Genomic DNA, 13,399 nt, shown 5'->3' on the forward strand with positions numbered 1-13,399 from the left:
TTGTTTCTGGGCTTACATCGCCCTTTCAGTTATTATTATTTCTTTCCTTGAAGTTAATCAGTAACTTGTGGGCCGGGAGACTTTGAATTGCCTGATAGAAGGGCCCAAGGGGGCAGGGCCTCGGTGGGAATCAGGACTTTCCTGTTGGGGCTAGGTGCCTCACAGCCACCCACAGGACCTGAGCTTTGGGATGCATTAGAATCCCCACCGTGCCCACCACCCCAGCCCTGAAGTCTTTCACAAGACAGATTTCTAGATCTCGAAGTCAAAGACTGAGTTTGCAGGTCGGGGTGAGGGCTGACAATCTACCTGCACTGCTAACAAACATCTTCACGATCTAAGCACAAGCAAACAGGGGTACCCCTCTGAGAAAGACCACCATAGTGGGTCTCAGACAAAGCCGGCTGGATGTCAGTTTCCACAGGAAAAAAGCTTGTGCTTTGGGTGCATTTGCAGGCAGGAGGCCTTGTGAAGAAGGGAGAAGTGCCAAGGAAGTATTTGGAAATCACAGAAACACCATATACTGGACACCTGTTACTGTAGTCGGTTCCTTTATTGTCCAAGAGTTGTGTTAACAGTTGCTGACACTCAGCATCATCAGGCCCTCTGCGCACTTCACATGCCTACTCAGGCACCGCTCGCTGTGTTCTGGGCACAGCATATACCTGCCAGTAACAAGAGAGGCTGCTATTTATTTGGGCCCACTTTGAGCCAAGGCCTGATCCAGGGTTCCCCCTCTGCCATCCCCTGGGATCCTGGCCTGGAAGGCAGAGGCAGGTGTGGCCAGGGCAGGCCCACTGGCTGCCGGCCTAGGGGCTTCCCCTCAAAACTGATAGAATTTACCAGCATCCAAGGTCAGCTTCCCAGGCTTGTGGGGTCACATTTACGTTCACATGGAGGCAAGTGGCCTCCCTAGCTGACTCCAGCTAACAGGGTCTATGTGGGGCACAGATACAGTAGCAAACATGACCCCATGGGCCTCGGGCTGAGTGTTAGAGTAGAGGTGGCATAATCTACCTTCTCAAAAAAATGCCTCACTCAGGCCACCTCAAATCCAGAAAGATGTGCTGAGCGAGCCTCCTGCTTGTGTCACCTGCTGAGGTCCATGGAGTGTCAGGTGACTGATTTAGCCTCCCCAAGGGCAGGTATTGCACTCTTTCCCAGTGTCCCCTGGTCTCCCTAGTCCTCTGTCTCTGAAACCCAGCGCCCCTGCCCACCCTGCTGACACCTTTCTTCTCTTCAGTCTTCAGTTAGACAGTTATTTCTTTTCAGCTGGTCCTTCCTCAGATGGAGCTGAGGGAGCCTCAGTTCTGGTGCTGGTCATCGCTCTCCTCCCCAAGCCCGTCACTGGATTCTCTTTTGACAGTGGTCTGCTTTCCTTTCAAGCAACTGCTGTTTTTCATTGTCATTCTCTGTGTCATTCTGTCATTCTCTTTGTAGAAGTCTGTGGAAGGGGGAGGTGATGTGACTCAGGGCAGGCCAATCAGCATGTCCCATCCCACTGGCTGCAACGGTTGGTTGGGACACAGGCATGTGATCTAAGCCAAACCAATGAGAGTCAATTCCGAGACTGCGGTTGGAACTACTGGGAAGTGTCTCTTACTGCTGGATTTCAAAACTAAAGGATGGAACTCTGGAGCTTCCAGGACCAGAGTGTGCTCAGACTTTGCCCAAGAGTATGGTCAGCACAAAAGAAAGATGAGAAGAGAGTCAGAAAAAGGCCTGATGACATTGTTTAGATGCCTGGATCCAGCCAGGCCTGAAGCCAGAGATCTATCTTTTAATGTTTTAGTTATAACCGCCTATGGAATCCACTCCAGTTTTTATTCTTAAGCCAGCTTGAGTTGGATTGGTGTCCCTTGCAAAGGAAAGAGTAACAGCAATAGATGAAAAGATGCTCTAAATTTCTGTGACACAGGGTCACAGAAATCGCCCTGTACATGGTCCAGAGTGAATGAATGCCTGTGTGTTACTATGTTAAGGAGATGCTGTCTTTTTTCTTCTTTGACTTGTATCATAGAAGTTGCTAGACCCTAGGCAGGGTCTTTTCTGTTTGCTAGACTTTAGGAAGGGTTGGGGTTAGGAGGAAAACAATTTTTTTTGAAATGCACTCATTTATAATAGAGATGGAAAATCAGTTGGACAACTCGGTGATGACAGCTTGGCCAATGCCCTCTCTCTGCTAGCTAAATAATCAGGGAGGTAGCTGGGTGAGGTTGAAATCAGATCAAGGGAAATTATTTGGGGGTTTGTGTCTAAAGAATAACCTTTTGATGTTGTTGGCCAACCACCATTAAGAAAAACATATCAGTTATGGGCCTTCCCGGTGGCGCAGCGGTGGAGCGCTGGGTTGCGAAGCTGCCCGCAGCCTCTGCAGAGCCGGTTCGATCCCCGGCTGCTCCCCGGCCACTGGAGGAGGGTCCCACATGGCGCGCAGACCTCTCCTGCCGCCCGCTGCTCCCCTCAGCAGTGTACTTCGGTCCTTCTGCCTGCTCTGCTCCCTGCTCTGGCTCTGGTGAATTCTCTCACCCTCCCGCGCTTCTGACTGTACCCAGTGCTTGTGTAAATAAATAAATAAATAAATCTTTAAAAAAAAAACAAAAAAAAAAACATATCAGTTATAACCATCCAAATATTACAGTAATGTATAAAGTGGAACATGAAGTTCCTTTGACTACCACCCTGAAAAATGAGGACTTTCAGTATGCCTTCCTCCATGATGTCCCAACCTACCTCCTCGGCTGTGGAGCCCCTTTGGAAACTGTCATGACTTAACTATCATCTACACCCACCTTATAGTTGGGGATCTGGTGCCTGTCATTTTACTAACTAACTTTGGCACGTCATTTCAACTTCATCAAGGCTTAGTCTTTTTAATTTGTTACAACAGAAAAAATAACACTGTAGGAAATTATGGGGGCATGACTGAAGCTCCTACTTCCATCCAAACCAATTCAGGGGGAGACTCCGGCATTGACATACCTTGCTTAGTAACTGACCTCGAAGTAATTGATCTCACCCAGGGGTAAGGAGATAAGACATTTTGGTGCTGAGTGCTGTCAGCGCTTCCTAAAGAGGAGTGATCGCAGGCAGGATCGGGCCTGCAGCAGATCTATCCCAGGAAGCACATCATGTCTTCGGAGCCTCAAATGGTAAATTTATGTGACTCTCTCATCCTCCTCCTTGCTCTGTTTGTACTTTCTGTCATATTAGAACTTGCAAATGTAGTCCTTTGAAATCCTCAAAGAATTACATACGTCTTTTTTAAAATTACTGTACAGATAGGAGCTCATTAATTTTTTTTTTAAAGATACACTTTTTTTTTCCAAATGTTTTTTCTTTTTAATATTTATTTATTTATTTATTCATACAAACACTGGGTACAGGCAGAAGCGCGGGAGGGTGAGAGAATTCACCAGAGTCAGAGCAGGATGCAGAACAGGCAGAAGGACCGAAGTACACTGCTGAGGGGAGCAGCGGGCGGCAGGAGAGGTCTGCGCGCCATGTGGGACCCTCCTCTGGTGGCCGGGGAGCAGCCGGGGATCGAACCGGCACTGCAGAGGCTGCGGGCAGCCTCGCAACCCCGCGCTCAACCGCTGCGCCACCGGGGAAGCCCTAGGAGCTCATTAATTCTTAATAAAAAAAAAATTTCCCGGGACCTCCCTGGTGGTGCAAGAGGTTAAGACACAACCTATGAGGCCGTCCACAGCCATTGCAGCACGAGTTCGATTCCCAGCCAGGGAGCTGCCCACATGGCGCAGCGGACCTCTCCTGACTCGCCCGCTGCTCCCCTCAGCAGTGTATTTCAGTCAATCTGCTTGCTCTGCTCCCCTCTCTGTCTCTGGTGAATCCTCTCACCCCCACACCTCTAACCTGTACCCCAGTTCTTGTATGCATAAATAAATAAATCTTTAAAAAAAAATTTCCCTTTGAAATAATTTCTTGCATTCCACGACTTCACTCAGTCCTGGGGTTATAAGGAGTGGGGAGAAGCACAGCCTTAAGCGAGGTTAGAATTTTAGGACCAGCCATGAATAGGGAAACCACAGGGAGTTCTGAGGGACTGCCAGGGCACTCCGTGCAGGTAAGCACATAGCCACACCCTGCAAAGGCTTTCTGAACTGAGCTCTAGGCCAAGTATCAAGTTCACTGGCAAAGGAGTGAGAGAGCGGTGACATCATGAGGTTGAACTGTCTGATCCCCCGCTGGCCTCTGATCTTGGTCAGCCCACCCCCACCCCATACTCCAGAGGCCACATTGCTTTTCTATTCCCTTCCTTCTGGCCTGGCTGGTGTCTTAGCTCACACTCTTCTTTCAGAACTCCTGCCTCCACGCCTTCAAAGATCTTTGTTCTGGGGCCTCCCCGGTGGCGCAGCGGTTGAGCGCTGGTTTGCGAAGCTGCCCGCGGCCGGTTCGATCCCCGGCTGCTCCCCGGCCACCGGAGGAGGGTCCCACATGGCGCGCAGACCTCTCCTGCCGCCCGCTGCTCCCCTCAGCAGTGTACTTCGGTCCTTCTGCCTGCTCTGCTCCCCGCTCTGGCTCTGGTGAATTCTCTCACCCTCCCGCGCTTCTGACTGTACCCAGTGCATGTATAAACAAAACAAACAAGCAAACCAGCAAACAAATAAATAAAGCATGCCTCTATAAAAAAAAACAAAAAAAAAAAAAAAAAAACAAAGATCTTTGTTCTGAGGGCAGATTGGCGGGAGATAGAGGAGATAGAGGAACAGAATTTGGAACCAAACTGACAATAGGATAATGAAAATCAAGTATGGAAAGGGAGAAATGATGCAAGAGAGAAAGTGAGAGCCCTGGCATAATCTGCACTTTAAATATATATATATATGTAATATATATATTTACATATATATTTACATATATATATTTACATATATATTTACATATATATATTTACATATATATGTAAAATACTCCCTTGTTTATTGTTTAAAAGAATTTACTGATGAGCAAAACGAAAAAGCATTCTTAGCTACTTTTCATATCTGGCCCTTTCAAAGTTGTAATATGAATGTTATCTCTCCATCAGTTTCTTTGGCGGTGTGGTTTGGGTCTGAAACTTGGATCTATATGGAAATTTATGAATTGTTTATGAACCTGACTTAAGCCATGAAGGTTGGAACTATCTGTTAATGAGAAGTAGATAAAACCACTCTTGTCCAACTCAGGGTTATCCAAGCGCTTCTCGCCCTGAGGTTATAGCAATCAGGTAATGAACCCAGAGGTCATACTTTCTTTGAATCCGCTGTGATGCTGGGTGTAGAGGCACTTCCGCAGCTTCTTCAAAACTTACTGTCTGTAGCTCCCATCCACTTTCTTTGGCTAAGCTCTAGCTCAGAGTGCACCTTGGAATTCTTCCTGGACCCCCTTCTGAGTGCTCTGGTTTTGATGATCTCCTGGGACACATTTAGCATGTCTTTGAGGCTCCAGTCTCTCAGCCCCTCCTCTGCTCAGGCAGCTAAGCAAACACCTGACCTGGCCCCAGCAGAGCACACCTGGCCCCCTCTGGAGAGAGAGCATCTCTAGGTGATGAGACGATCTTTTCACCTCTGCAACCTCTTTCCCTCATCCTCTAGCTGTTTGGACTGAGCATGTGAAAAAGAAGCTTTAGCAAAGAGTCTTTCTATTCCATAAGTCTTATTTCATCATAAAATGTCAGCATCACCTTGAACCATCAAATTGGCCAAGTCTAACAAATACTTGCCTGGGGGAATTTTACTTGGAGGACTTTAGCTCATCTATTCCTCCAGATTAGCTTTTCTCAAACTCTGTGTGTCTCTTGCTTTCTGGGAGCTTCTAAAAGTCACCCCTTAAAGAAACTAGCTGTGGGTGGAGAGGAGGTTTTGTTGTAGAGCAACCCCAATACAAAACGGGGTGCCTAAAAAAAAAAAAAAACAAAACGGGGTGCCTGACTGTGGGTCCTCACCCGTGTGCTTAAAAGGACTTATCAATGCTCTACTGCAGGCACACGCGAAAGGTTAATATAAGGTTTATTTACAAGGGAAGGGGAAATGAGGAAATGTACAGCTCTGGGAAAAAAGTGAAAGACAAAATTTTAAATGAGTCCTACCAGATCCGCCGATCTGAAATCCCAAATGGCGCTCTGAGACCTGGCTACAAGCTAGGAGCCGTAAAGCCAGGAGGCGGGCAACAACGAGCCCCCCAAGGCCCACGTGTTTGGTTTTTATACCCAACCTGGCTGCTTAACTCCACCCTCAGGTCCCAGCCACCTTCCCTTTGGTGGTGATGAAATTTGTCTTTCCCAATGTCTTGATGGCTTTAGTCTGGACTGGGAGTGGAGTCCACAAAGCCTGTATGGGATTAGCTCAGGACATCATTTCTCCCTAACAGTTTCAATAGATGAATATGGGAAACAATCTACCCTTCACTTCAACCTGGAGGCTCCTGTGAATGTTTCCATATTAAAAGCTCTTAGAAACCCTGCAGTTAAAAAAATCAGCTTTGATTTGTTTAATCTTGATTATCTTGATTACTTTTTATAGCTCTGTGGGTCTGGTGATCTGAGAAACACAGTTTCAGAAATGCTGCTAGATCAAGCTAAATCACTAGAAAGTTGCTCTCATCAAGTTATATTTTGGGGTGATTTTGTTTTCTTCAAAGGGTACTCCAAGAAATAACCTCTTACTGCGTGAACATTCAGGAAGGTGGCCAGGGCCTGTGCATGACACTACTCAGTGTCAGCTGTAAACATCTGCAAAACTTTTTTTTGAGCAAAGTGATTCAGGAAAAAGCTTTGTTTTCTCTGAGGGAAGATTGCGTATGTCCCTATGACTCAGAAATTCCAGACTATGTAATTGGCTATTTGCCATGTTTGCTTTGGCCACCAGGAAGCTCATCCATAGCAAGTGTGAAATATCCCTCCCATCCCTTTAGTCTACATTTCCTATGCTAGTTGATGGTTTACCTGCTCCTCATGTGTGTTGTTTGAGCTTTGTATTTGTATTTCACCCTCATCTATATTCTGTAAATGATTCTAAATCATTTGTGGAAAGAGTTGCTATAGAAAAAAAGAGAAATGAAGGTGGAAAAACAGAGGACAGAGTATAGAACAGAAGGTGGAAGGGTGGGGGAGAATGTAGGTGTGGAACCTGCCGTCCCCTCTGGCTTCCAGATTTACCCCCAGGGCTCTCGCCTCCTTCAACTCACATTGTATCAAGGACAATGGAGGCTTGGAGACAGCCTGTGCTTGTGTGAGAACACCTCTCCACTTGCCCTCTGTTTGCCACATTCCAGGGAGCACGAATCTGGGATCTGGACCACTGGACCATGTGAAAATAAATCTTCCCAAGAACGGATTGTGACTCATTAAACTACTCTGCAGGGTAATCAGCTCAACGGCAGCAGGTTACCAAATCAGCTGCTCTTTTCTCCCGAAATGTTTGTCTTTGGCTTTTGCAGAGTCCCCTCTGGGAAGAAGACACTGGGATAGAAATAACATAGAGTTCTGGGTACTTGGACTACATGTTGGTGGTGGAAAGGCTGTTTTTGAGTTGATTGGCAGGTCAGATAGACCTGTGATCAAATCTTAGCTGTGAGTCTTGGAGCAACCAACTTAAAGTCCCTGATTGACTCTTAGTTTAGTCATCAGCCTATTGGAGATCAAAATGGTATCTGTGGATACGATTGACCTTTTGGTCATAAGAGTCAGAGAACTCAACTCAAGCTTGCATAACCTGCAGAGGAAGTGTGTTTCTTGGCTCACGTGACCGAGAGGACCAGACAGAGGTGCTTGGGCTTTGGCAGGAACTTGACCATCGGGCTCTCACAAGAGTTTCCATTTGATGGATACTTTGATGGATTGGTCATTTACTCCTCACTACACACCTAAGAGATGATATTATTTCTCCCTATGGGTGAGAAAACCAGGTCACAGAGAGTTTAAATGGCTAATGTGTGGCAGCCAGGATGTAACCTCAGGGATTCTGGTCCCTGCACCACACTGAATGAGATCCCTCCTTTGCCAGAAGGTATGAGAGTGAACATGGGCCCCCAAGGCTAAACAGAGAGCCCCAAACAACCATTGCTGTCTGGACTCCACATTCCTGCCATCTTTGCTGAATCACTGACATTTCTTAGCTTCAGTAACTTCCTGATTGCTTCCTGCTCCCCTCATTGTCCTATACACTCTCAACACACCAGTCACAGCAGTCCTTTAAAGGTGGAAGTCAGCTAGCTCCTATTCCTCTGCCACTTAAAACCCTGTAACGATATCCAGCCTGCTCTGGACAAGAGCCAAATTCCCTCCAATGACCATAAGCCTCTCCAACAGATGGCCTTGCTATCTCTCTGACCTTATCTCTCTCTGTGCCCTCCTTTCTCACTTTAGAACACCGATTCTGTATCTGATAAGCGTTGCAAATCCAGAACTCTTTCAATGTAATAGTAAGAAGACAAGTAACCTAATTAAAAATGAGCAAAGGATTTGAATAGACATTTCTCCAAGAAGACATGTGAATGACTAATAAGAATTATGAAAAGATGCTCAATTTATTAGTCATTGGAAAAACACAGCCCAAAACTTCAATTAGATATCACTTCACACCCACTAGGATGACTATAAATAATTTTTTTTTAAAAAAGCAGTCTATAACTGGTATTGGGGAATATGTGGAGAAACTGAAACCCCATACATTGGTGGTGGGAAAGTTTAAAAGCAGACTCTTTGCAAAACGTTTTGGCAGTTCCTCAAAAAGTAAAACAAAATTACCATATGATTCAATAATTGCACTCCTCCATATATATTCAAGAGAAATGAAAATGTGTTCACATAAAAACTGGTGAATGAATGCTCATAGTAGCATTATCCATACTAGTCCTCAAAGTGAAAACAACCCAAATGTCCACTAACTGATGAATAGATAAACAGTGTGGCATATACATACAATGGCATGTGTTTCAACTATAAAAATGAATGAAGTGGGCCTCCCTGGTGGTGCAGCGGTTGAGCGCTGGGTTGCGAAGCTGCCCCGCAGCCTCTGCAGCGCCAGTTCGATCCCAGGCCGCCGGGCGAGGGTCCCACGTGGTGCACAGAACTCTCCTGCCGCCCGCTGCTCCCCTCAGCAGTGTACTTCGTCACTCTGCCTGTTCTGCTCCCCGCTCTGGCTCTGGTGAATTCTCTCACCCTCCCGCGCCTCTGACTGTACCCAGCGCTCGTATAAATAAATAAATAAATATTTCAAAATAAATAAATAAAAAATAAAAAAGCAACAAATATTAAAAGCTGGAAGATTTTCGAAAAAAAAAAAAATGAATGAAGTAATAACACATGGATCAACCTCGAAAACATGCTAAATTAAGAAGACAGGCAGAAAGGTCACGGATGTTTTGATCCCAAATATAATGTCCAAAATAAAAAATATAAAGAGCTTACTCTATCAGTTTTAAGAAACCAGCAATATTAAAAAGTTGTAAATTTTTGATTGGTTCTAAAAACTAATTAAATTTAAAAAGACCAAAGGTTTAGTAATAAGTTACTGTTTCCAATTCTCCTTTGAATAGGTTTGCAATAAATATACAAGGAGCATTTGTGGGGTGTATTATAGGTCACGGCTGTAGATAACTAACTAGTCTTTTATTGAGTATTCTTGACAAGTTGTGAGGTAGAAGTGTTCTGATTTCTTAGAGAGACAAACGGAGACTCAGATGAGTTAAGTTAATCATCTTAAACTTTAGGACAGTGGCTCCTTTTACTCATCTTTGCACTGGAGTTTGGCAAAAGTGATGTTGAAAGGGGAAAGTGATGGTCTCCAAGGGGAAAAGGCAAGTTTCATATCAGAGTATATAGCTCACACTTACTTTCTCCTTAAAGTTTAAATAAAACTTTTAAACAATTATTATTCATCCTAAAATTTAATGTACTCTAGATAGGCCTAATTTCTTGACCACCTTCCCCCCCACTTTCCACAGCTCCAATCTCAACCCCCTCTATGGGGTAACCTCTGGGTAACCTCTGGGGTAACCTCTGGGTAACCAGCTGGGTGTTCTCCTCTATACCTGTTGCTCTGCATTTGTGTTTTCCTTTGAACCACACTGGATGACAATTTTATGGCCAGCTTTGGCAATCCTGGACCTTAGTATTTCCCCTGGGACTGATCTCCACCTGCCTTTTCCTCCTGTCTATCCTTTGGCCTTGACTTTCTCTTTTTTTTTTTTAAGATTTATTTATTTATACAAGCACCAGGTACATTCAGAAGCTCGGGAGGGTGAGAGAATTCACCAGAGCCAGAGCGGGGAGCAGAACAGGCAGAAGGACCGACGTACACTGCTGAGGGGAGCAGCGGGCGGCAGGAGAGGTCTGTGCGCCATGTGGGACCCTCGCCCGGTGGCCGGGGATTGAACCAGCGCTGCAGAGGCTGTGGGCAGCTTTGCAGCCCAGCACTCAACCGCTGTGCCACCAGGGAGGCCCGACTTTCTCTTTTTCTTTCATTAAAAAAAAAAAAAGCATAAAATATTCTCATCAGCAATCAAAACACCCTTCTCTGTACAGAGGCCTCAGGAAGATTTAGTTCCCTCTCGGAGTAAAGTCCTGGTTTGTAGCCCTGGCCTCAGCCTTGTTCCTGTGTCACAGGGAAAATCACCAGGGTTGTTTTGTTCTCTGACGGTGACCCCATGCTCTACTATAACCAGCTGAGACCCTAAAAGAAGAATCAAGAGAGACAGGTGTACATTTTCCAAATGTAAGAAAGGTGTGAAGATGAGGGCATGAGGGGGTAAAGAGTGGAGCTTGGGAGTTTTTCCTTTTTTGGTTAACCTCTGTGGGGATAGTCTTCACTCTGCAGAGTCAGCACTACCCATTCATCTTCTAGAAATTTATCTGCCTTCTAAAACAACTTAGCCAGCAACTAAGGAGCCCTTAGTCCAGTTGGTGCTGGGCAGAGGTCGGAGCACGTGGTTGGCAGGGTAAGTTTTCTGCCCACAGCATGATTTCTTGCAAAATAAGTGGATCTCTCGTTAAAAATAAAACAGAATTTAATTCCAAAAACTCACCTTAAAGCAGAGCCTTTAAGGAGTGTGAGAAACATATATTATTTGTGTATAGGTGATCATTTGTGTACATGTGGTTAGAATGATCAATGTGTTCATTTCCGAGATAGTAATGGGTATTTCGGGGCTCATAAGGTGGAGTGTTTCTCCCCTTTTCATCTGAAGAGGGTAGACAAAAGCAGATGTTTCTAGGACCCTTTAATTCAGAGTTCTTCATCTCAACCTCCCAGGACTTGAGTCCCCCTGCGTGACCAGAGCAGGGCTGTCTGAGAGAGGATGGGGTTCCAGGCTTGGGAGCTTTTAATAAGGAGGAAAGAGAGGAAAAATTTGAGAGCTCCCCTGCAGAATTGGAAGGGTAGGACAGAGGTTCGATGAGTTCCAGAAAAGAGGAGCTGGCAGGACCTCTGATGGAAATACCTGTTTTGAGCAGAGCAAGTTCTGGCCCCAGGCACAGAGACTCCTGGTCTGGGCAGAGACCTTCCATGCTCAAGCCGGTCTCCAAGACAACAGAATGCTACCTGCAATGCAGGCTGAGGCAATGGAGCGAGTGTGTCCAGTGTGGGCTGGTGAATGGAGGGTCTCTCCAGGTGTTCTAGAATGCCATACTCCCAAGGACTTTCACACAATCCTAGAGAGAGGAGGGCCTCCTAAAATATGACTAAGATGGAATTTTCCAGCAGCTAGGCTGGTAGGGGCTCCTTAGCTGATTTATGGAATGAGTGTTTTCTTATGGCGATTATCAGGGAGTCTGGGTAACACCCATTACATAAAACCTGACTTCAATCCACATCACAGTCTTTATACTTCTGTTTCTTTCAAATTTTATCTTTATGGGGTGTATTCCACTGAGTACTTTACAAGAGTCCAATAAATCCCTGTCACATACAAAATCTCGTTTTTTTATCCTCACATTGAACTTTGATGGTGATAAGGCAGGTATTGCCTGATTTGCTAAAGGCCAGAGAGAAATCTGATCCATAAATGAGTCTTTCATGTCTCTTTCCTATGTCCTGGGCGGTCGAGGTTGGGCCCCATGCTCTTCCATTTAACCCCGAGATTGGTTACCAACGCTTCTGGCCTCACAGTTTCTGCTAGTCATAAAATTTACCAACCTTTTGCTTCTCTCACTCTGATTCCTTTGATCTGCCTTACCCTAGACCTGCCCCACACGCCATGCCTGTCCCCTATCAATGCTCCTTATCTGGCTTTTATCCTTGTCAATTCTAATCTCAGTGTGGGGACACTTCTGTTTCTTTGCCCCAACAATTGGTTTGTGTGTAGCAGATGCACAATGAGCCCCTCCTGTGTGCCAGGCTCCATGGGGGACATTTTCCTTTCTCCCCCTGCCACTCCAACTCCTCTGTTCTCATAGTTGTATGTACTCTTGCTGGCTCACGGTATGCGCTGTGCCACCAGGCTGTGAAGGCCACATGGAAGTACTTAGTTCTCCTTTAGTTCTCTTGCTCTTTCAGAGACAGAATTGAGTGATATTAAAATGCCCCTAAAGCAATTGTTGTGAATCTCCAACTTCAAGTCCCTAAATACCCATCATACCAGATACCAATGAATATGCTTCGTGACCTGTCTGGCATTTACTCATTCATTTCAACATCTGAAAATTCTCTTTCTCAAATGTCAGCACCTGATCTGAGGTAGAGAAGTGATAGTCCCTGGTCTAAGGGTACCTTGTGAAACCCTGGAAGACTTCCTGTAGGTGGTGGTATTAGTGGTAGAATGAGTTGGGGGAGGGAAGTATCTTTTTTTTTTTTTACTCTTACATCTTCACTTAAACTGTTACCAAATGCACTGCTCCTCTTGGTTGGTAAAGTACCAGTGTTCAGCAAGGACACTGGTATGGTCACCATGTTATGACTGTAAAGCTTCTGAACTGCATAAACAAAATAAGAGGAAAGAATGGCCTCTCAATTGGACAAGGTGGGTTTGTCCTTCTTGTCTCACATAGACGAAGCCAAAGGTAGGTTCTAAGTTCCAAGCAAAGGTCTAGCAGCTTTCTTTAACCTATAAATAAAACAACCAGATTCATTTGCATGACAGCCATCTCAAATTCCTGGTGCCACTGCAATGCCAATGTCACAGCTGTAAGCATGAGTGTCCCCAGGGAGAAGTACTTGATGCTTTTCTTAAAAATCTGAGTTCATACTCTCCATTTTTCATTTTTGACAAGCTAAGCTAGTGGGTATGGCAGCTGCCCTCTCCTTATACTAATGAATTTGCTTCGTGCCCTGCCTGGCATGAATCAAAGTTGGGGTCAGCTATTGGAGAGTGAAGTATTTGACCTTTCCCGGTGAAAAGCTACCCCAGCCCTGGCATTGTGAGTTTTGGAAGCTATAGGCAACAGGATTAGAACAAAGAACCA

The 13,399-nt window shown here is 45.4% G+C and overlaps 1 long non-coding RNA gene across 1 annotated transcript; it reads right to left on the reverse strand.

Moving 5' to 3' along the window:
• Positions 1-522: 522 nt before the first annotated feature.
• On the reverse strand, positions 523-11,507 carry LOC119237033 (uncharacterized). Its single transcript, XR_005123180.2, has 3 exons — positions 11,440-11,507; positions 1,229-1,444; positions 523-665 (listed from the first exon to the last, which is right to left on the reverse strand). It is a non-coding gene; the product is annotated as an uncharacterized LOC119237033 (long non-coding RNA).
• Between the last annotated feature and the right edge of the window lie 1,892 nt (positions 11,508-13,399).

The sequence above is a fragment of the Talpa occidentalis genome, unplaced genomic scaffold (genome assembly GCF_014898055.3).
Source record: "Talpa occidentalis isolate TD23 unplaced genomic scaffold, MPIMG_talOcc4v2.1 talOcc4.9, whole genome shotgun sequence".
NCBI lineage: Eukaryota > Metazoa > Chordata > Mammalia > Eulipotyphla > Talpidae > Talpa > Talpa occidentalis.